The sequence below is a fragment of the Chiloscyllium plagiosum genome, unplaced genomic scaffold, assembly GCF_037043375.1.
Source record: "Chiloscyllium plagiosum isolate Xiang-an unplaced genomic scaffold, Cpla_swu_hap1 HiC_scaffold_25, whole genome shotgun sequence".
Lineage (NCBI taxonomy): Eukaryota > Metazoa > Chordata > Chondrichthyes > Orectolobiformes > Hemiscylliidae > Chiloscyllium > Chiloscyllium plagiosum.
Window position 1 is genome coordinate 42,376,743 of NW_028270163.1, and position 24,035 is coordinate 42,400,777.

Genomic DNA, 24,035 nt, shown 5'->3' on the forward strand with positions numbered 1-24,035 from the left:
TTAAGGGTCCCACTGTACAAGTGATTATGTCCAAAGGTCTGTCCCCATATATATGAGGATTCAGGCAATTGTTTGGATATCTAATATGTAGGAGATAAATCCCTGTTCATATTCCTTCAAGGCAATTGTTCCAGCGAGACTTCGCAGAGAAAGTGGGTTTATAAATCTCAGAATATAGAAGGTAGAGTATTGCAAATATGCAGTCACCTTTGACTGTAATTTCAATCCTCTGGAATGTGGCTTTAGTCTTTCGGAAGATTCAATTACTCTGCAGTGGTTTCCAACTATAAAGCTCATGAAGTCACTTTTCAGAAAGCATGGTTTCTCAACAATATTTTTGGTGATGTTTTGTGCATATTGAAGTGGAGGGTGCTAGTAGAGGATAATACAAAGCTTTCTGCTCTTTTAAGTCCAAAGTTTTCCTAAGGGAGCACATTGGATTGGTACATCACAGTGAACGTTAAGAATTTAGCTGTCTTGGAGAATATACCTTGAAACAAGCTACCTTTTTTTTTCATTTTAAGTCAATGAAGGAAAACTAGGCATGTTTTATACTCTGGCTCATTCAGTATTCTGCATCCAGATGATCAGATGGAGGGAAATACTTCCTCCCCCTCCAGTGTCTAATGTCAGTGGCTAGTATTCTAAAATGAGATGAAGTGCAGATGGAGAATAAAAGCTTTCTCCATTGGTGCTCAATGATAAGTTTTAATCCCAAAGATAAAAACACTCCTATTACACACCCATGAATGTCTTGCATTAGATATTATAGCTGTGCTTGTGGCTTCTCTTGAGGGGATTGCTAAATTAACTGCAATGGATAATGCCATGTGGTGCATATCCTGCTTTAATGCTGCTGGAACCTTTTTATTTAAGCTTAAAAACTTCTCAGGTGGCATAGAAACAATGTTTGCTTATCCTGTGTGGAACTCAGAGTTGAAAAGACAATTATTGATCAACTGACCCACCTTATCAACTACCAATTCTAATTTTTTTTTGCCAATAAGATTTAAGTATTTTGAATGTAGTTTCCAAATCATTGTTACGAAAGCCACCTTTAATTTTTGCATTGTCCTGCAACAGTATTCATGTGTCAGGTTATATGTTTTACTTGCAGGTCAATGAAGTGACTATTGTCTTTATAAATGCTAAACTGCCATATACATTTTGGAAAGGCAATCAATAATTAACTTAAAGGTATACTGAAGGAGATGTTGCACCTGGTTTCAGGTAGTATACTACTTTAACAGTGGGTGGTATGTGTCTGTTCTGCAGCCCTATTCCTTCCACTGCTAAGTTAGTGGGGAAAATGCTTCTCCTTCCTGGTATGAATAAAGGCATTTACTCACTTGAGTATGTCAATTCATGAAGAACTCCTGTGTAAAATAAATTGACAATGAATGGACTTGGAAACTGGTCTTTCTCATTCAGAATTCTGCAGTGGCCCTTGCTGTTCCCAATCAGAAGTAAATATTCCACTTGTTGAAAACAAAAACCTTTCTGTGAAGTCAGAAGTGTTCTCCTGTCTCAACAAATGTTGGTCTCGCCCCACCCTCAGATGTTTCATGCTATCAGGTCAAATATGGGTGAGGAAATTTCCTATTGTTTACCACCTACTGTTATCGCTCAACTGCCAAACAAGTACTCCTCCACACTGATCAAACAACACTGAGTGGCAAGGGCAGAGGAAATAACTCCACAGAGGCTGGTATCCATCACCAAGTCACCCTTTATTTTGATTTTAGTACTGCCTCATTCAGAGTCAGCTGGCAGAGTGTCAGCATCTCTGACCCCACGCCCCCTTTTATCTGTCAGCCAGGGTCCCCTGATTGAAACAGATGAACAGTCCTAATGAGGAAACTCATATTCCATGAGATGCACCTGGCTGACCTCATTCCAATCACTACAGCAGACATTTTACTTATATCCAAGAATGCCTCAGTGGCATCACTACTGATTTTCAACTGGCCAACTGCTAAAAGAGAAATAGTAGTTGGTGAGAAAGTGAGTAAAGTACTGAGTTAACCTGGTCTTTATAAATCTGCCCATTGTAGATGAATTCATAGGAATGCCCATCACTCACCCCTGTGGGCATGCAGTGAAGGAACCCTCTAGTATGTATTATGGCACTACCACCATGCTAAATAGCTTTGATTCAGATTTGATCTGGCAGTCCATAACCTCGGCATCCAAGAGGTGGTGTGGGCAGCAAAAGAATTGTATTTAATCAAGTCCCAGAATTTCATTCATTAATTACCAAGAAATAAACTCTGGAGTAAGGACAGCATGCCAGGAGCAGAACCAGGCATGGCTACAAATGAAGCTCTCAGCTGGTAAATCTATAACACAAAATCATTGCAAATCATCAGATACACCTTTCTACCGACAGAGCTAAGTGATCCTAAAACTGACAGATTAGATAAGAGTTCTACAGTTCAATCAGACCAGACATGCATTATAATGCACCATTAAACAACTAATTGAAGGCCCATGAATATCTGCATCATCAATGATTGCCAATGAGTAAGATGATAAAGCTGAATTGTTGCAAACTGTTTTCAGTCATATGTGCCAATGATTGACACATGTCAGCTTTGTCCTAAGGTCCCAGCATCACAAACGTCAGTCCTCAGCCAATGTAGTTCACCACACATGACATTGAGATTTGGCTGACTTCACTTGAAACAGCAAATGCTACCAACCCCAACAACATCCCAACAGTGGTGCTCTACAGCTAATTTTAATCCTAGCTAAATCTCGTCACTACAGCTCAAACACTGGCATCCATCCCTCAATATTGGAGCCAAGGTTAGCAAAGGCTGCAACTTCACATGACATTGCTCCTGCCTCAGGTTTGACTTGACTCAGGATGAGTTCTGTAGATTAAATACGAGTAAAATATCTGAATTGCTTGCAGTGCCACACATAGGCACACTCTTATCAATTATCCACACACTTTTGCTGATGTGGACTAAAATGAACAAACAGGAAAATATCACAGATGCTAGAAATATTGAACTATTGACAGAAAATGCTGGAAATACTCAACATGCCTGACAGCATGTGAGAAGTGGCCTCGCTTTTCATCCTTGAGCCAGGTGGCAGCAGTCAGGAAAATTCCTGGTTTGACCAATTAACTGAGGAGATGGTCCCTTCTTGGCCTCCACATCTCCAATTAACAATATATGTCTCTCCATCCATATCCTCCTCATGCTCCCTCATGCTCCCAAGCCAAGCTGTGGTTCTCAAACAAGAGCATGGCACTTCCATGGCAATTGTATCAAAGCAATGTACTCTGCAGTGACAGTAGAATGTATTTTTGTGAATAAAAGCTTTTTGAAAAGTAATTTATTAAAAAAAGTTCCACTATGTTAAAAAAAAACCTTTTCTAGATAGGGCGATAAATGTGTAAATTATCCATGATTTGGAGATGCCAATTGTTAAAGTTCACTTTTTAAAAAAGTTTGGTGATTTACATATAAAAGAACTGAGACCAACATGGTCATTCTAAAAGATGAGAGACTTAACAAACAATCTACGTCTTTTTCAATATATAATTTCAGTTACATCACACTGCAAACTTTTGCTATAAATTCTGTGTCTTACGATCTCATATTCCACAACCACCTGATGAAAGAGCAGTGCTCCGAAAGCTAGTGCTTCAAATAAACCTGTTGGACTATAACCTGGTGTTGTGTGATTTTTAACTTAAATTATCCATGACCTTTAAATTTTCAATAGTTGCCATTGTAGACTCTTAAAGCCTATAGCCCCTATGTAAATGAACATTATGAAATAGATAGAGGAATCAGGCAGCCAGAGCTGTCGATCAAGATGGGGCTTAGGTGTTTCAAGAGAGTAATGGGTGTCTGTCTGTCAGCAAAGCCTCCTATGTATTCTTGAAGAATAGTTACCTTCAAGGGAATGCCACAAAGCTTCACTCGAGTGACTTCTGGGATAAGAAAGTTGCATTATGTGGAGTGATAGGGTGAACCTGAGTTTAAGATGATACCTTAATGATCACTTTGACAGGAAGAATAAAAACAGCAGAGAATTGCTTTAACAGAAAACAGCTGCAGAATTTTGTGTTGCAGACGGATTTAGTTGTTCTGGTTTTTGAGTCACAAAAAATCAAAATACAAGTGCTAAATTGACCATGTTGTTCTGGGATGTGCAAGGTTACAGGGATAGGATGGGGGAGGTGGAATGGGTGGGTTGCTCTTTGGTGGGGGTCAGTATGGACTCAGTTGGCTGAATGGCCGATTTAGGAATTCTATGATTTTATGAGGTGCGGCACGTAATCTAGATGGCTAATGGGCTGTCAGCCATTATAATGAGAGGAATTTAACATTAATGATACATTAATTATAAATGAGACTATATTTCAAATATGGTGCACAGGTTTGCTCTCCTTATTTAAGAAAGGATGCAAATGCATTGGACGTGATTGAAAGGAGGTCTACAACATCAGAAGCAAAGGGGTTCTTCTGCAGCTGTACAGGGCCCTGGTGAGACTACTCCTGGAGTATTGTGTGCAGTTCTGGTCTCCAAATTTGAGGAAGACAATCTGGCTATTGAGGGAGTGCAGCGTAGGTTCACGAGGTCAATTCCTGGAATGGCGGGATTACCTTACACTGAAAGACTGGAAAGACGGGACTTGTATACCCTTGAGTTTAGAAGACTGAGAGGGGATCTGATTGAGACATATCAGATTATTAAAGGTTTGGACACTCTGGCGGCAGGAAACATGTTTCCGCTGATGAGTGAGTGCCGAACCAGAGGACACAGCTTAAAAATACGGGGTAGACCATTTAGGACAGAGATGAGGAGAAACTTCTTCACCCAGAGAGTGGTGGCTGTGTGGAATACTCTGCCCCAGATGGCAGTGGTGGCCCAGTCTCTGGATTCATTTAAGAAAGAGTTGGATAGAGCTCTCAAGGATAGTGGAATCAAAGTTATGGAGATGAGGCAGGAACAGGATACTGATTAAGGATGATCAGCCATGATCATATTGAACGGTGGTGCAGGCTCGAAGGGCAGAATGGCCTACTCCTGCATCTATTGTCTATTGTCTATTGATATCTAAATTGAATGGATTTATTATGAAAATATGTTGGATGGACTGGGTTTGATTCCACTGGTGTTTAGAAGCATATAAACATGGTTGATGCATATAGAATCCTAAATGGTCTGGACATGGTTGACGTGGAAAAGTTGTTTCCACTTGTGGGTCAGTCTAGAACGAGGGGGCATATTAAAAAAAAATTACAGCTAGTCCTTTCAGGACAGAGATGAGGAGAAATCTTTGGTCTCAGAGGGTTGTTCAACCTTAAAACTCTGCTTCTGAAAGTGGTGGTGGCACGGTCAGTGAATGTTTTTAAGACTGAGTTAGATTTATTAGGCAAGGGAATCAACGGTTATCAGGAGTAGATGGGACTGTGAAATTCGAAACACAGACAGATCAACCATGGTCGTACTGAATGATGGAGCAGGCTTGAGGGATCAAATAGTTTATTTCTACACCTATTTTCTGTCCTTGGAAAGATGTAAATTCTGAGAGGGTGTTTTCTCTGGGTTAAGAGTTTTCATTTCAAACTTACAGAGAAGTGTTTAGCCACTTATGGCATAGGTAAAAAGAAATGTTTTTTTTGGAGGGTTGTGAAATTTTCTCCACCCTGTGAACAATGGAAGCGCAGTTGTTGAGATAGAGATATTTGGGCACTTACAAAATCAAGGAATATTAAGGTGGAAAGAGCAGGAGAGGTTCAGCCATGATTTTACTGAAGAGAAGTGCAGATTCAATGGGCTGTTGGCTTTACTGATACCCATCTTGCTTATGCTCTTAAGAGTTCTCCACTAGACTACCAACCAGGCAGTGGATGAAAAATGTTGTTTAAATGTACAATTCAGTGTTAATTTCTAAAACACAACCTTCTTTCTTTCTTTCACCCTTTCTTTCTTTCGTCCTTCCTTCTTTCAATTTTTTTCTCCCTTGAAAACATTGATAGCTTATTACGGCTTTCAATTCCACAAATGCAGCTTACCTTCCCGTACCACACTGGTGTGACATTTTGCAGCTGAGTACCTCGGTACAGAGTGTAGGCCACTTGTCTGGGAGAAGTTATGTGTCACAACTCTCAATATAGTCCTGACTGATTTCAATGTACCTGTCTTTTCAAAAGGAGTTAGTTGATAGTAATTAGGAGTGCAGGACCTGGTAAGTATTTTCCTCACCAACCTGAGAGATTGAATCGATCCGTTGCATCTCAGCTCATATCAAGTAAATCAATCCAAAACTGGAGATCAAATCTTGTCTCTGTACGTCTCAGCTACTGACAGCTTTAATCAGCCAAGTTGCTCAGGAGCATAGAGCTATTTTTGTCTGTCTTCATTACTGTATAATTTGTTGGTAGTTGTAGATAGGATCATGTATTCAAAAGGCTAGACAGAAACAAACTAATGCAAAATGAATCTAAAGTTCTTCCTGACTAAAACAAACTGCTACTTTAGTTATGGTACTGATTGAAAAAGACGAACGTTCCTCTGTTAAATTAGACACTTAGTTTTTCATTTTTCTCACTCATTCAAGAATAATATGTGGTCATGCCACTGCTAATTGAATTAATATGTTTAATGTAAAGTTTTTTTCACCAGAAACATTACTAATGCAGCTGTAAGTTTTTGCCATTTCCCTTGCCTTTCATTCTCCTGCTCTTTACAGCTTTCCTAAGCAGCTTTTATTCTGTCTCTACCTGTTCTCTTATTCTCTCCCTAAGGCGGGGTGTGATGAAATGTATTCAACAACAATTGCCCAGACCTGTTTAGAGATGATTTGCAGCACGTAGCTCCCTGAGCTTTCACTTAAATGAAGTTGCCAGTTGTCTACCATAAATCACTTCAGTGTGGTTTTATTTTTTCCATTGCGGATAATTAAAGTCTGCTTCGATTTTTGGCAGTTTATGAGGGTACTAGTTACATACCTTCCAACACTGCAGATTTAGATAGGTGAGTCATAATAAGGTTAAACCAGCCTTCAGATGAACTGTTCATGTCCTTCTGCTGCCAATTAGTTATAGGGAAATAAATGGGCTTCTTCTTACTGATTTGACAGATATGCCAACTTACGATGGATGAAACCTTCAAATTTTGAGCTAAGATATTTCAGCAAGTGGGATTTGTGAATCCCATCTTGTCCTGACATGGGGTGACTTTTCTCAAGCAGTCTTCCACTCTCACCACAGTCATCACGTCAATCAACTCTTGAATACCTTCTTTGGGTAATTGCATATTCAAAGAGTTGGACATATTCACTATCACCAGGACCTCCACTGTACATCCTTCTTTAAAGGAGAAAGTGAGAACTGCAGAGTTGAATCGAATCGAATTGAAATTATTGTCATGTGTACCGAGGCACAGTGAACAGCTTTGTCTTGCAAGCAATACAGGCAAGTCACAGAGTTAAGTAACATAGATAGGTAAATAATAGGTAAACAGCGGCAAAAACAAAAACACAAGTACAGATGAGTCCATTCAGTATTTTAACAACAGTAGGGTAGAAACTGTTATGAAACCGGAGGATCAGAGGAGCTTCAAGCCTGTGAGTTGAAACACAACATCGTTATTAGTAATTTTTAAAAGTGTGCTATTAAGTTTAAAGAGTGTTGAACGATTGTAGGAAGTAGAAAACTTAGGTCTGCACGCAGGTGATCACAGATGCTGGAGATCTGAGTCAAAAAGTGTGGCACTGGAAAAGCACAACAGGTCAGGCAGCATCCGAGGAGCAGGAGAGTCGACATTTCGGGCATAAGAAACATTGACTCTCCTGCTCCTTGGATGCTGCCTGACCTGCTGTGCTTTTCCAGCACCATATTTTTCACCTCTATTTAAAGGCCACTGCACACCACTTCAGATGCTGCATGCTAGGAGCAACTCTTCACACTGTGCTGTTCTAGCTGCTACATTCAAGACATAGCCTAGTAGAAAGTCCCTCCTTCACTGACAGTCACCTGGAGGTGTTGATGGACAGGATGTTGGATTTGGGGAGGAGAGGAGGTGGGGCAGTTCTTTTTCCAGCTGACTGCTACAGGATGCCACGCCAGCAGACCGAGCCAGCCTGGTTAGAAATTACTGCCTTGAGTGAATTGGGAAGCCCAGCAGTGCAGGAAGAAGGTGCTCCATAAGAGTAAGTGGCACCATCTTCTCCCTGCTACCTTACACTCAAAAGGCCACCACTCCCTCTGACTGTACCTCAGTGCACACATTTGACCAAAATTCATAGTATCGTATGCATCATGCCCACTCAACTGTTCTCATCTTCCACATCCCCCCCGAAGTGTTAACACCATCTCTGAACTTCCTACTTACTCACTGGGACACCTCCTCACCTCTCCTGCTCTTGTACCACCACTAATTTCCCTTCCATCCATTTCTATTCTACTCAACTCACTGTCGGTCTCATTGTAGTAAAAATTGGCACATCCATAGACTGATGTTTCCATAAAGCCCTGCCTGACCTGTTTGTCATTCATGGACTGACCTACAGACCCAGTCTGCAGGCCCAATTCCCAGACTCCAAGGACATGGATCCCTGGACTCTGGTAGGAACAAACACTTGACTGACCATGACAAACCGCGTGGGCTGGAATCCGATGAGACTTTGGCAGAGATCGCCCTTCACTCAACACCATTGACTTGAAGCACATATAGTGTAAACTGTTGGCACATGCCGCAGGTGTGACTTGACATAGCATGGAACAATACAGCTACATGTTTACCCCTTAACTGTTCAGTGCTCTCTATCATAACCAGCTGCCTGCCTTTCCTCTTTATTAAAAAAATGCACACAACAGAGGCTGTTGGCCTACTACCTAAACTCAAGACCCTGTGCACCTCGAAAGCAATATGACCTACACAGAAGCTAAATGTCAGTGCTGAATTCAGTGATGTGTGTGCTGAGGAAGCAATGTGAAGCAAACAGAAATTGGCTTCCTCCAAGTTAGCTCAAAACGGGTAAGCATGAAGACAGCAAGTTAAGAGCCATAAAATGCATCTTGTGTAGATGTATGAGGTGTGTGTATAACCCTGTATTTGAAGCAACATGGCAAAATCATGCATGTCAATGTCCCTGAGTTTCAAAGTCAAGTGTTGAAGGGCTAAAGTGATGTGAGCAGAGCCGGCACAGTAGTTTGGTCTGGTTGGTAGCTTAATGATGCCAATTTACATGTATGAAGGGTGGAGGCAGATGGTTTGACAAAGAGCAGCTGGTCTGAAGAGGCAAGTCCAGTTGACAAGTATTCAGTGAGTTACAGCCGGTACATGCTCTGATTTACATGTTGGAAATTTGCGCTGTCTCGGTTCTTGGTGAAGGAGAGGAGAATTCAAAAAGATATATAAAGAAGGTGAGTTGGGGCTTTAGTGTGATCCAAGAATATAGAATTAAGTACTCACTGCTCGGTTGTGAGATTTTGAAATCATCAACATCCTTCAATTCAACATTGACCAGAAGCTATGCTAGGCTGGCACTGTCAGCAACGTGGGTACAAAACCAAGACATGGGCTTGGCATTTTGTCACAAGTGACTCACCGCTGATCTGCCTATTATTTATAAGAATCAAGTCCAAAGTGTGTTAAAATGCTCTCTATCAAGTGTGGGTGTATGGAATTGTAACAAAATATCTGAGAAGCTTGACACTAAATAGCATCAACAACAATTTCCATTCATATTCAGAGAACATAATTTTGTATAGTGTTTTATCTTACTAGTTCTTTTTTTACTATAAATGACTGTCTGAGAAATTTTAGGGGACCAGCAGGGCAAGGAGCTGAATGAATTACTTCTACTCATATCTTATGTTCTTAGTATGATATCTTTAAAAAATTACTCAAAGTCAAGATGTCACAGATGAGGTGAGTGAATAAAGTGCGGGTCAGGAATAGGAATGGACAGACCAATGCAGCTCTGGATATATGTAAGGGTCCTATTTCCACTTGACCATCACACAACCACTTACAGAGCTTTTCCATCCGCAGCAAGAGCCAATAAGAATGGCATTCCTGGTGGTTATCAAGGTTATCACCTCCCTCATCTGTTACGTTCACCACATCTGAGTGTATTTAGACTCATTGACATAGTCACCTCTTCCAAAAGATGAGCTGTTTGGGAAGGAAATATCAGGAAATAGGTGCCAAGTTCACAGGTCCATCCTACAACCATTGATAGAAATGAATAACCCTACGCCAGAGAGTTCATGAGCAACAAAACATTTTTGCTGAGAGAGTACCAAGGAATTGAAAATTGTCAATTTATAACCTCCAAAACATCAGCAAAGTGAAACTGACTCAATGTAGTAGATATGCAGAATTTGAAAACTTGGAAGATACAAATTTTGTAAGGATTCATTGTAATCATGACAATATAAAATATCTACACTCTGTTTGCTGCATCTAATCAATGTGATTTACAAATCATGAGGCCTGAATAAGAGGCATGAAATAATGGTATAGAACAGAACAGGTCATGTAAATGGTGACATCTCTGAGCTAACAGATAAACAAAACCAGCTCCAGCATCATCAAAATATTCTTTGCATTCTTCAGTTTTTTTTCTTGAGGGCTTTTTGAGTTTCCAGCAGAGGTATGAAGGATCTTGATGCTAAGATGAGTCAACAACACCAAACATGTGTAAGTTGTCAGCTTTTATTTGGATTGTAATGTATGTATTATACTCTAATAGTTTGAGACACTAAGAACCTATATAGAAAGGGAATGAGCTTATAATTTTCCAGTACTGCTACCAATATGACACTACATATAGAGTGAAGTCAATTGGCAAAATGTTCCACTATTGATGATCAACACTATTTCTGTGGAAAAAATTAGGCCAAAAGTTGGATTCTGCAAAAAGAAAATCCATAATATTGGGCCCAATTTAGAAATTTCTCATTCCAGAATCAATTGAAAGTTCCTGGCAACACTCTTGCACATCTCAATATTTTTAAATTTTTGAGCAACATTGAAGTGATCCAACAATAGCATTATGTTGTAAATTCAGCTCAGGGTTTATAGTTAAAAGAAAATGAAAATATTAAGATAATTTTCAACTTCTGGCTGTTCAGTTCTTAGCTCATTGCTTTCCAAGGCTTGCATATTACAGTGTTCAACCTGTAAAAGCAACTGCAACTGAAATAAAGCTGTGGAATTAGAAAATTTAGGTTCCTTTTGCAATTTTCAGCTATAAGTGGATGACCATTCACCATGAGCACTCCATTCTGTCATACCAAACGGTGAGTCCTTCTAGGACTGATGTCACCTCAAAAATACTACGGCCATTGGCGAGCCTATGCTCCATGTTGCCCCATACACACCATAGAAACACAGAAAATAGAAGAAGGAAGGCCATTTGGCCCTTCAAACCTCCTTTGCCATTCAATATGATCATGGCTGATCATCCAATTCAGTGCCCTGTTCCTGCTTTCTCCCTTTGATCTCTTTAGCCTTAAGAACTACATCTCAATCCTCTTTGAAAATATTCAATGTTTTGGCCTCAACTATTTTCCATGGCAGAGAATTTCACAGGTTCACATTGTCGAAGTGAAGACATTTGTCCTCATCTTAGTCCTAAATGACCAATCCTATATCACTGGACTGTGACCTTTGGTCCTGGACTCCACGGTGTTTGGGAACATTCTTCCAGTATTTACCTTCTCTAGTCCTGTTAGAATTTTACTGTTTCTATGAGAACCCCTGCATTCTTCTGGACTTCAGTGAACATAGTCCTTACCTATTTCTCTTCATACATCAGTCTTGCACCTGGGATTGGCCATTCCCTCAATTTTACCAGGCCCGACTTTCTGTGATGTCACTAGCACCTCCTGCTCACCTCAGAACCATCAACTGCAATGGTATTTGTCACTTAACATCCACCACTCCTGCGATAATGTGTCCCAATATTCAAAATAGTTTGGGTATTTGGTGTAGTTGCTCTACTCTGGTGTTTTTGTTTGGAAATTGATTTTTCCCCTCTATGCTACCCACAGAAAGATGCTCACCCTGGCTTTTCTTGGAAGGTCTTGCTATAATGTTCTATTTCATTCACCAGATGACATATTGCAAGTTACGCAAAAGGTCCAGGGTGAATACTTTTCACAATGTTTGCACTCTCTTGTACCGAGGTTCAGTTCATGTTTTCAACAAAGTAAAACAGCCCACTCAACATCTTTTGATTTTTCTTCTGTATAAAATTTCAGGAGTTTCATTAGGCCCATTCCAAGAGGAATCCTTTTAGTTTTTAGCTGGCTTTAAACTGACTATTGGAATTTTTTTTGTCATTACATAAAGCTGAAGTAAACGCTTGAGCGCTGTTCAAGCTGGTGATTTTCATGTGGGTCAACATGAAGTTAGTAAAAATTGTCATACAACTGAAACTCCAGTCAAACAAAGCCAACAACAAATTCTAATCAACAGCTAAAAATGAAGTTGACCTGTGCTGCTTGTATTATGGAAACTTTTTGAGTTAGATTGAAATAAGTGGAAGCTACGCTTTTAGTGCGACAGCTAGTTTGTGACATGTGGTGCTATCATGAATAGAAATTTACTGGAACTGAATATTTCGATTAGATTCCCTACAGTGTGGAAACAAGCCCTTCGGCCCAATCAGTCCACACCGACCCTCTGACGAGTAACCCACCCAGACCCATTTCACTCTGACTAATGCACCTAACACTATGGACAATTTAGCATGGCCAATTCACCTGACCTGCACATTTTTGGAGGAAACCAGAGCACCCGGAGAAAACCAACGCAAACACGGGGAGAACGTGCAAACTCCACACAGACAGTTACCTGAGGCTGGAATTGAACTTGGGACGTTGGTGCTATGAGGCTGCAGTGCTAACCACTGAGCCACCATGCCGCCTCAGGTCAAATTAGTCAATTATTCTACCCATTAATAAAATTAAGTCAAAAAGTGACAGCTGATTCACTCCTCTCTGTTTTTGCAGGTGTTAGTGCATTGAAGATACAGATCCGAGCCTTGGTTTGGATAAAACCCGTCATGTAGAGAATATCACGTACACCCACACAAACAATCAATGTTCAGGAATCAGAGATTCCTAAAGTCATGGCACCATTGCTTAATGACATCATGGAAATGCCACGTGCAGATTTTCGCAAGTGTTATCGACAGTGGGATGCACTGATTATGACACCAAAAACATCCCCAGGCTCCTGATTCATTCATTATTCAGCCAGATATAAATCTTTGGGTGCATAAAAACAAACTTGTATAATGATTGTGCAACATCATACACAACCAATGATTGACAGGTTGTTCCGAACTGCTGATGACTTTGACCTAAAGGAACACATATTATCTTGTGGTAAGAAACGAATACCTTTGTTCTTGGGGCCATCTCAATGAGATCACAAAGCCAGTATGTAACTCAATCAGCATATTTCATCTTCCCACCAGCATGAACCACTGTAGATTTAAACTTAGTTTGCAGAAATGGTTTTGCTAATCCTAGTTAACCTTTCTTTTCAAAGAGGACTTTGTTTGCCCAAAGTTGTTTTGCACTTGGATAAATGATAACGATATGGAGGTCAACCATAAGACAGCAGCGTTTCTCTTCAATTCAAATTATTGGCAACCACTTCAGCCTTGTGTATCAATCACAGTATTAAATATGTTATCAATCACTGTACTATTAATGTGCTGCCAATTTAGATGCCAACCTTAAGAATATTCAATAGTTCAAATCAATTAGAAGGCAAAGCCTTTTGTGTATGTTCTATGGAACTCCAATTGACTGTGTAATATATTATGATTGCTCAGTAAAAATTTCAAGTCTCAAACTCATAAATGTTCTTTCTGTTTTTAGACCTTGTTGGCTACTTACCAACACAATCATCTTCCACTCAGGAAGGCAGCTTCATTTTGACTGCAGAAATCAGCAATTCCACTCTGTGACTGGCTGACCTGAGGTCTAAACGGGGTGAGTAAGACAGTGTCACTTTTTCCTCTTATGAGTTGGAATGTCTCACTTTCATGCTGTACTCTTAGAGGCCCGACAGATAACTGCCAGGAGTCAACCACGTCTCAATTCTGCAAGAGTGGAAGTTTCCTCTGTGAGCCAAATTGTCCAGGCCTTTTGTAAAGAATAAATTTACGATGTCACTACAAATAGCGCCCAGAGTAAATCTTCCCTGAACAGATGGCACCGAGAGACAACTAAGTTGTACAATTCTGAGGGAAATTCTGGGGTTAACCAATAACTTTAAGCCCCAATTCCATCTTTTATAGTTTGGTATCCTTTTATTCATATAACTGCCAAAAAAACATTCATGCACACCTATTTTTATGTGTTCACAATCCAAATTACTTCTTTTTTTAACCTTTCTACCCTATGGGAATTCTTACAAAATAAACTAGGCGTGCAACCATTTACAGTGCCTATTAGTTTGATTTATTGGCTGTATATAAGAAACTGTAGGAAGTTCACAGTTCTGTGGAAATCTAACCCTATTTGGGTTGTTTATGGTTAATTGCCCAGAGAAATATAGTCACAAAATTGGTAGTCAATTAATCAGTGTACGTAATCTAAACATTAACTAATGAATTGGTTTAGGAAGGTTTAATTCCAACAATACCTTTGTGATCTTAAATAACTAGTATATAATGAATGGTTTTAAGGAATGGAAGGATTTGACTTAATATAGTATAATTCAAGATAAAAGGTGAACATATAAAGCTGCCAAAATGGATATTTTACGGTCTGCCACACAGATATCTCAGCATGTATTCAACGCATTTTAATAAAACCTTCACCTAGAAAAGAATTGCAATAGACAACCTCAGAATGAGGTCATGCTTGTCATTTCATTTAAACCAGCACAAAGAAATCATTACCATGGCCTCAGATTAAAATGCAGCAGTAACAGCTCAGTTTTCCTAAACTCAGTTATCCTTCTGCCAGAATATCCACACCCAGACTGTATTTTAATGTCATTGTGAGTTGCTGTTCATAATGCTGAGGGTTAGCAGAAACTAAAATGCTCTTGTACTTGTTAAGCAAGTGACAAAATCATATATTCCAAGGCCAGGCATAATTCTGGTTAGATGAAAAATATTTCCCTTTTATTAACTTGAGCGTGCACTTAATGGTAAATTCCAACTTTCCTGTTATGTTTTGCTTGATAACTTTTTTCTCCCAAATTCATATTCTCCTGCAGCTAGCAAGCAAAGTGTGTGCGTGGGGTTAGAATGTATTTCAAACTCACTCTACATCTGATTCTCCTAGTTACATCTTGGAAAGTTGGAGAGGTCATCAGTCCAGGCAGTGATTGAAAGTTTGGGGTCTGATGGCACTAATTTGATGCTACTTTAACTAAAATGGACAGCAATATAAATGTAACAATATTATTTTGGGGTGATTTGTTATGCATCAGAGTGAAATAAGAGGGACTTATGTTTATAATTGAAATGCTAGTTATATAGCATTAGGACAACAGTCAATAGTAAACCATTCTTGAATGCTGCTGATTTTCAAAAAACCTTTGACAATGTGTTCTCTTAGTTTATGGGTCAAACTCAAACATTTGCCATTTCTGATAATAATTCCATCCTTATTTCGTACTTAAGAGTTGGCTTGCCTAAAGTTACCTATTAACTGTATTGATGTGCAATCACTCAGCAGTCACCCTGCAGGGAACAAAGAGGCTGCACACACGTAATGTTACCTTTAAGATACAGGTATGTGTGATTGCGCATCAATCTTAAAGGGGACTCTGAAAGTCAACAAGCCAGCTGTGCATAGCAAACAGAAGTAGAAGGGACATTAGTCCGGCCTCTTGAAGATTCTGGAGAGAGTTTATGGGTACTGATTTACAATTGTACAATATAACTTCTGTGTCATCCATGTGTCAGCAAACTGGAAGTTGAAGGAAATTCCCATCCCTCTAATAATCTGAAAGTTCAGTAGGTTAACTCATTTTCTTAACAATCAACATATTAGATGTCTTAAGGGCTCGTTGTTAAAATTGTAAATCTACAGGACAACTCAGCTGTACAGTTCAGAAGCTTTCAGATTTACAGGAGAAATTCAGTCACAATGTAGATTGATCTTGATTCCCAGAGGAAAAGGTGGCTTTGTGCACTATTCTTCACAGATAGCTTGGAAGATCATTGAGTCGGACATATAATTAACAGAGCAGGGTGCTGCCTGATCCCACTGAATTGTGGTAAGTCTTTATAGTGCTGTGAACAAATTATTCCTCCCAGGTCTCTTGTCTAGATTATGTAAGCTGATCTTAAGACAGTGGATGCACTGCAATTTCCTTCAGGCCCTTCAGACTAGGGCTAGTTTCGGGAAAGTGTCATTCAGCATTCTCATGCCTGATCATTATCCCGTTACCCATAGTGAAAGTGTGTCTCAGTGCCAAGTCAAAACGGAATCCAGTTCAGCCTTATTAGTTCCCATTGACAAATACCTTGTTGCCACTGATTGACTGGACTGACAAATAAAGAATGACTACTTGGGCCTTGCACTGGAGGGCAGCCAATATCTTTGGAATACACCCTCATCTCAGGGTGAGGCAATATCTTCAGAATAGGAGCACAGGAAAGATTATCACATTGTACATTTTCTATTAGCGTCGATAAATAGTTTTTGGATTTTCCTTGTGAACTCAAAATGCAAAGCGGCGCCTATGAGTTTCTTAAAAATGCATTCGTTTTTTAGGTCTTTTTTTGTGAGCACCCGCTAATAATTTCCTACAAGTCTGAAATACAGCTGAAGAAGGAAACCCAAACAAAAGGGCTACTGCAACTTGGAAGTGTTTTCTGAGTTTTTAACTTGGAAAACCTCCAAGTGCAGTTGGCTATGGACAAGCAGACAAAGAACCCGGAAGCCAATTTTACAGTGGTTTTCTTTCATGTGCTTTTGTCGACTGCATTGAATGATAAAAACAACAACAATTTCAGCTTTTAATCTGTTCCAGTCTGCACCACAACCTTCTCACAAAGTTCCCAGTGCGTTTTTACGATAGTAATCAGAAATGATTGCAAAAACATGGACAACTGCTATAGCGAGGAAGGTTGCCATTCTTAAAGCACATAAAAGCATTTTGTGAAAATAAAAGGTGCAGTTTTTATCAATGATTTATGGGGATGCATATTTGTGAGTTTGGGGAGTTTTTACAGTGTTTTGTGGGACTAATGCTTTCCATTGTATGATTGCGTTAAACTCAAACTCTAAAGTTAAACTTCTTACTATTTAGAACACTACAGAAGTTAATTGCACTGTATTAACGGTATTCTCACTCACAAGGTCATTAAAATGTAAATGCTGACACTGCCTGTCACTGATAATTCCCCTTAATATTTGCTATATTAATGTGCCAAAATAACAGCAGGAAACAGTTATTAAAAACATCCCCACATTTAATTCTGGAAACACTACTTCCTGTAGAAACTGACTAGAAACCAGGCTCCTTGCTTTTAACATATGCCACATGATAGAACCAGTGATTTGCTGAAATCATGTTCTAGCCTTGGAAAATCTCTCTGCTTTTTCACCACTACCTGTTATATTCAGAAGAAGCTTGATGAGTCAGTCCATAATTCATTTGCATTTAATGGTGGAGATGCTGAGAACTGGAAGATTTGTCTTGAGTTGGGTGGTAAGTGCAAAAGCAGTTTGATGTTCTAACCAATCTCTCCCACTTTTCTGAGCAGCAAGCAAGCTTTCAAACTCCTGATGACTTGACAAGACCATGCATGTATAGAAATCAAATAAGATAGGTTTGGGCTCATCTTATCAGGTGTAAAATGTTCTGAAGAGACTCTGTCATGGCTCACAAACAAACACCGGGTGACATACTTGAGGGTTACTGATCCCATAAGAGCATTACATAAGAAATATCAGCAAGACTAAATCCTATGGACTCTCAAGTCTGCTCTGCTATTAAAGACAACTGTGGCTGATTATCCCCTTTAACTCTATTCCTGATAACTCCTTATTCCTTGAGAGGTCAAAAATCCAACTAACTCAGTCATAAATATATTCAACAAAGGAGCAACAAGACTCTCCAAGGGGGCGAGAGAATTCCCAAAGATTTGCAATCCTTTGACTGAAGAAATTTTTTCTCGTCCCATCCCTAAATGTTCAACCCATTATCTCGGGACTTAATGGGTTCTAGATTCCCTGCCAGGGCAATCAAGCAGCACTTTCAAGGCTCTTGTGGCACACTAATAGTATTCCTGCCTCTGAGCGAGGCAACCTCGGTTTAAGCCCCATCTATTCAGAGGTGTATCATAGCATCTCTGAATAGGCTAATTAAAAGAAATCTAGCAATCAACACTCCTAAGTAATTAATATTAATTGTAAATTACTAAGGCCCAAATACTAATCTCGCAGCATTCTGATTGTCACAATTGCCAATCCCAGTTTATCCTTTCTACCCCTGTCCATTAACACATTTATGATTTTCTAATCAACCTGTTCAGAGATGTTATACCAACCTCTGGAGCAATTAGGATGGGAACCTTAGTCTCCTAGCTCAGAGGTATAGACACTACTGCTCACCACAAGAGCTAGGAGAAAGTGAGGACTGCAGATGCTGGAGATCAGAGCTGAAAAATGTGTTGCTGGAAAAGTGCAGCAGGTCAGGCAGCATCCAAGGAGCAGGAGAATCGACATTTCAGGCATAAGCCCTTCTTCAGGAAGAGCCCTTCTTCAGGAAGAACCGCAAAAGCTTCCTATTAAAACACATCTCTATCTAAGCTCATTTATTAATCTGATGTTATAAGTCCTTACCATGCTTCTAATATTTTATTTGACACTTTATTGAATATGTTTCAGTAGTATTGGTACACCATTACCAAGACTACTTGTTATATCCTCAAAAACTTAAAATTAAATTTGTCAAATGCAACATCCCTCTTATCAAATCATAATATGATTTCCCAACGCAGGAGTTAGACTTTCTTAATAATAGATGCCAGTATTTTCCTGACAACAGATGTCAGACTAACTGGTCTATAGCTCCCAGTTTTCTCTCTTCCCAACTTTTTTGAACAGCAGTGTTACATTTGCTAACTTTCAATCAGTGGAGATCTCTCTAGAATCTGGGGAATTGTGAAAAATCAAACCAGCTCACTCATTATCTCTACATTGATCTTATTTAGAATCCTACAGACTAGACCATCAGGTCTTGAACATTTGTCAGATTTTAATCCCTTTGGTTACTTCAGCATTTTTCCTGTGCTGACATACATGACCTTATGTTTGTTCGCATTTTAGTCCCTTGGTTACTCTCTATTTCTAGTACATAGTTTTGGGTTTTCTATTGTAAAGGAAGGGAAAAAATTGTTCAATGTCTCTTCCATTTTCCCTTGACAATGTCTTCCCTGCCCCTAAAGGCTCTTGAATCTTTCATTAATATTCTTGGCTAGTTTATTCTCATCTTCCATTTTTTTCCTTCGTATCAACTTTTTGGTAGCTCTTTCCTGACTTCAAAAGCACTCCAACTCTCAGACACACTACTCTCCATATTATAAACCTCTTTCTTCTGAGTGACCCCTCCCTCTTCAACTAATCCAACTCCACTGTGTGATATGAAGAAAGTGTTGGAAGCACTAGGTTATAGTACCTGACAACATTCTGCAAAGTATCTATGACTTGTCATCCACAACTAGTTGTCAACGTTCAACATAATTTTCAACTCCTCAAGCTCTGGAATCCAGTCAATGACCATCTCCAAGAAGAGAGAATCTAACCATTGCTCTTGACACTAAGTAGAATTGCCATTGCTGAACATCCTCCCATCAACATCCTAGGCTTTACCATTTAACAGAAACTGAATTGGACCAGTCACATAAATACTTTAGCTACAAGATCAGCTCAAAGTCTAGACGTTCTGTGAGTAGCTTTCCTGTCTCTCCACTGCTTTCCACCATCTAAAAGGCACAAGTCAGCTCCCGTAATTAGTGTAGCTCCAACAACATTCAACAAACTGGTCAACATTCAGGACAAAATAGTCTGCTTGATTGGCAACCCATCCACCACCCTCAGCAAGCACTCCCCTCATCATTGAGGCACAGTGGCAGCAAGGTGTACCATCTTCAGGATCCACTGCAGTAATTCTTAAAGTCTCCTCTGAAAATTCCTTTCAAACCAGTGAAACTATGACCTAGCAGGAGAATGGTGTTAGAGATATTAGGAATTGGCAATAAATGCTGGCCCATCCAATGACATTCACAGCCTATGAATGAATAAACAAAAGAAATACTGCCCTTCATGTCCTCAGTAAACCATGGATAGATCTTTCGTACTGGTTTTTGGTTTTCACTGCAAAGAATTATTGTTGAACATTTTGAATTGCTTATTTTAATGTTTCCCATTGTTTATTGCCATATCTTTTCATTTATTTACCTGATCAAGTAGAGGCAGAACTCACCTCCCCTCCTACCTGTCCACTTGATTTTGTTTAAGTTTGTGATATTTATTCAGGCCTAGGCAGGATGCTTTCAAACTTAGTGTGAAATTTAATTTTGTTGCGATCACTTTTCCCACCAAGTCTTTTATTTTTAGCTTTCTAATTAACTCTGAATTGTTGCACAATACTTGATCTAAAATAAAATCATCCTTCATTAGTTCCACAATGTATTATTCCAGGAATCGGTCACAAAGGTATTCAAGAAACCCATCATCAAGAGACATTTGTCAATTTGTTTGGAGTAGTTTACAAGAAGGTTAAAAGGCCTTCACAATTATTACATTGCTTTTGTTATGACGCCCAATTGTTCATTTAATGATGTTTCCATTGGTTTAACTATTGTTAAGATGCCTATAGACTACTCCCAAAAGTATTAACTAAGCTTTATTATTCCTAATCTTCACCTCCTGATCTTCTGAACCAGGATTCTTTCACACTGCAAGTAAAGGAACCAAAAGCCATGAATAAAGGCCTTCAACACCGCAAGAATAAAGAGAACCATAATTCAAGGTAGAAAAATGTAAACCTGATATGATCAGTAAGATGGTTCGGAATTATTATTTAACTTTTCATATTATAGCAGCAGGTCCACAACCTATTTGTTGAGCCTTTAACTTTAGGGTTTGGACACAATATTGACTCTGTTGTCTCACTTTAATGGTAAATCATTTTTCATTTAAGTAGCTTAGCAAATGGTGGACTCATATTTCTTGAAGGCTATCTGATGATTATTTATAAATGCTGCTATTTTTGCCAGATATCTGCAAATCTGGTGGGAGAGATCATCCGTGAAAAGATTGGCACTTGACAACTTTGTTTATCAAGAAAAATATTATTTTCCACGGTGTGGTATCATTAAAATCAATAGCAGAATTCTAGCCGTTAACTCCCTCTTCTTTCTGATGAAGTATGATGCATAGAGACTAACAACTATAATATGCAAAGAAATGTGATAAAATGTCAGTATAATCCCATTTCTCTTCTTCCAACGATGGTTGTTAAGCTCCACAATGCTTCCACACTGCACATGAACCAGTCACAGCCTTGCACAAGTATCCAGCATGATCACTCCCTCACCCATCCCCAACAAGCTCAGCGGGGTCATCTTGCACTTATAAATCAAAATATTGCCCTGATGGAACTATATTCCGTTGGTGCCTGTTACCCCAATATGAATGTCATATTTAATTGGGCTTTGTCAAATTTGTGTGCAGTGAGATGAAAGATTGGCTTCTCAGTCCTGTCCTGCTTCAAAATTTACTTGCCTTTGACACATTTCAAAGCCTTGAGTGTTTGGCCTTTCCAAAAGATCAAAGTGAGAGTTAGTGGGATGAATGCATCACAATTAATATTAGGCTGATTTACCATTGTTTTCAGTCTGTCTAAGATCGCCTACCATCTGAATGCACTGGCTTTGAAATAACAATGTTTGAAAATTGGAAAAATGAACACCTATTTCTGCCATTTTCTTTCTAACGTTCCACACTGTTTTGCAGTCTTCCTTGGACATGCAGCAATTGTGTCTAAGAATGCAAAAATGCTGAGGAAATCTACTCTTGAGCATTCACTAGCAGTTCTGCAGTTTAGCTACAAGGAGATGGAGAAACAAATGCCATACTGTGTTTCAGCACTATGTGCTGTATGTTCACCCAATTAGATTAGGTCTGCAATTTTAGCGATAAATAAGGTCTTTATCCTGTTTAAAACATTTACAAATTGCAGTATTGCATTGCTGAATGCAACAAATGTAATAATATTTGATAAAATTAAGTCATTCACAGAATATCAAATAAAAACATCTGCAGTTTTCAATTGTGTTTCCTACTTAAATAAGCTATTGCATCCAATCACCTTTGTGTAGAAAGAAGGAAAGGTCTTGCATTGTGTGCAGAGATTTTCTGAACAGCAACTAGCTTTTGGCATTTGAAGCAAAGGGACACTACGAACATTGGGCTATTGCTTAAAAACTATTGGAAGATGCAAACTTTGCTCTAATGTGACTCAAGAAAAAGTCGTTGTCATTGGTTGAATGTTGGCTGCAGTTCCAGCAGCCCCTTTGTTGTATTTTCTTTCCTTCAGAGATTTATGGGCTAGATCAGACTTGAGAACAAATGAAGAGTCGTTAGCACAATGTGTAATGCATACTAATGACAAGATACTTCTTCTGCACTCAGAGACCAAGGTCAGGTCACACAAATCTTCCCATTAGATTATGAATTGGAAACTACAATTGTTCTAATAGTGTTTACTGTGGACTGTGAGGGAGCATTTTGCATGAAGATTAGCATCAGGTATTTTCTGATGGAGGTTTGAAACAATAAAGTAGAAGCCAACAGCAGTTATTTTGATTAACCCATTTTGAAAACCATGTGAATGAATTTGGTTTTCAGATTTTTTAAATGCTCCATCCAGAAATGCAGCACTATAAAGTTCTTGTCCTGCTAAGGGGGAGGGGGAGCAGGGTGGTCACTGGACTTGAAAAGTTAACTGTTGTTTTCTGTCTATAGATACTGCCAGACCTATTGAATTTCTCTCGCATTTCTATATTTGTTTCAGATCTCCAGCATCCACAGTTCTTTGTTTTGTTATATTTCAAAGATCTCTGTGTGTATACACAATATATAATAATAGTCAAATTAGCACCCTTGCATCTAAAAGTTGAAGCCTTGCTCCAGAACTACATGTAATTTAGGTTTACACTTTGATTTCATATTGTAAATATGCTATGCGGTTGGAGGTTCTGTCTGATGAATATGATGTTAGACCACAGCCCTATCCATCTATTGAGGTGAATGCAGAAAAATCTCAGAAGCATTTTTTTCTGCAGAAGAAGGAAAATTTCTTGCAATATCCTCACCTAACATTTGCCCTTCAGTCAACTCAGGTTAACTGGTCATTTATCTTGTTGATGTTAATGGAACATTGCTGTGTACGAATTAGCTACTTTGACTAAGTTAGAACGGTGAATGTGTTCAGAAGTAATTTATTGGCTGTATGGTATGCTGGGATGATCTAAGGATTCCTGGGGTCTGACTTTAGCATTTTCTACAAAATACATTTGGGTTCCCTGAATATCTGGCACAACAGGATAAAAGATGATAAAAGAATTATAAGCAAAACACATTGGCTTGAATTAGGGACCCTTTCAGTCAAAACTTTGCACACAAGTGGTTAAGTCCTAAACTTTGTTTTTCTTTAAATGTTGTTTAACTAAACTTGCACTCATTAGTGTGTTAATGCCATACAGGAAGACTTCTATTAACGTGTAAATACTAGTTATATCACATGGTTTAAAGTTTTACTTTGCTAATTGTTTGAAACAGTTGTAATGTGAGCCAGATGAACTTCAAAAGATCTTTTTTGTACAAATGCAAGAACTAACCATGCCGTTCTGCCATTTACTGTGCTATCTGTCATTAGTGAGTTCAGTTTTTTTTTGAAGACCCCCTTTTCATGTGGTCTAGTTAACTTGTTGCAACATGCACTTGGCAAGGCAGCTGTTTGGACCAGGGGCCAATACTATAAAATAAACCTAATTATTT

At 39.1% G+C, this 24,035-nt stretch overlaps 1 long non-coding RNA gene across 1 annotated transcript in view; it reads left to right on the forward strand.

The window, feature by feature from the left end:
• LOC122562208 (uncharacterized) overlaps positions 1–24,035 on the forward strand; it is an 87,423-nt gene that overhangs the window by 58,794 nt on the left and 4,594 nt on the right. The window contains exons 3-4 of the long non-coding RNA XR_006315264.2: positions 13,878–13,991; positions 20,918–21,003. This is a non-coding gene — a long non-coding RNA (uncharacterized LOC122562208). The remainder of the gene's footprint in view (positions 1–13,877; positions 13,992–20,917; positions 21,004–24,035) is intronic.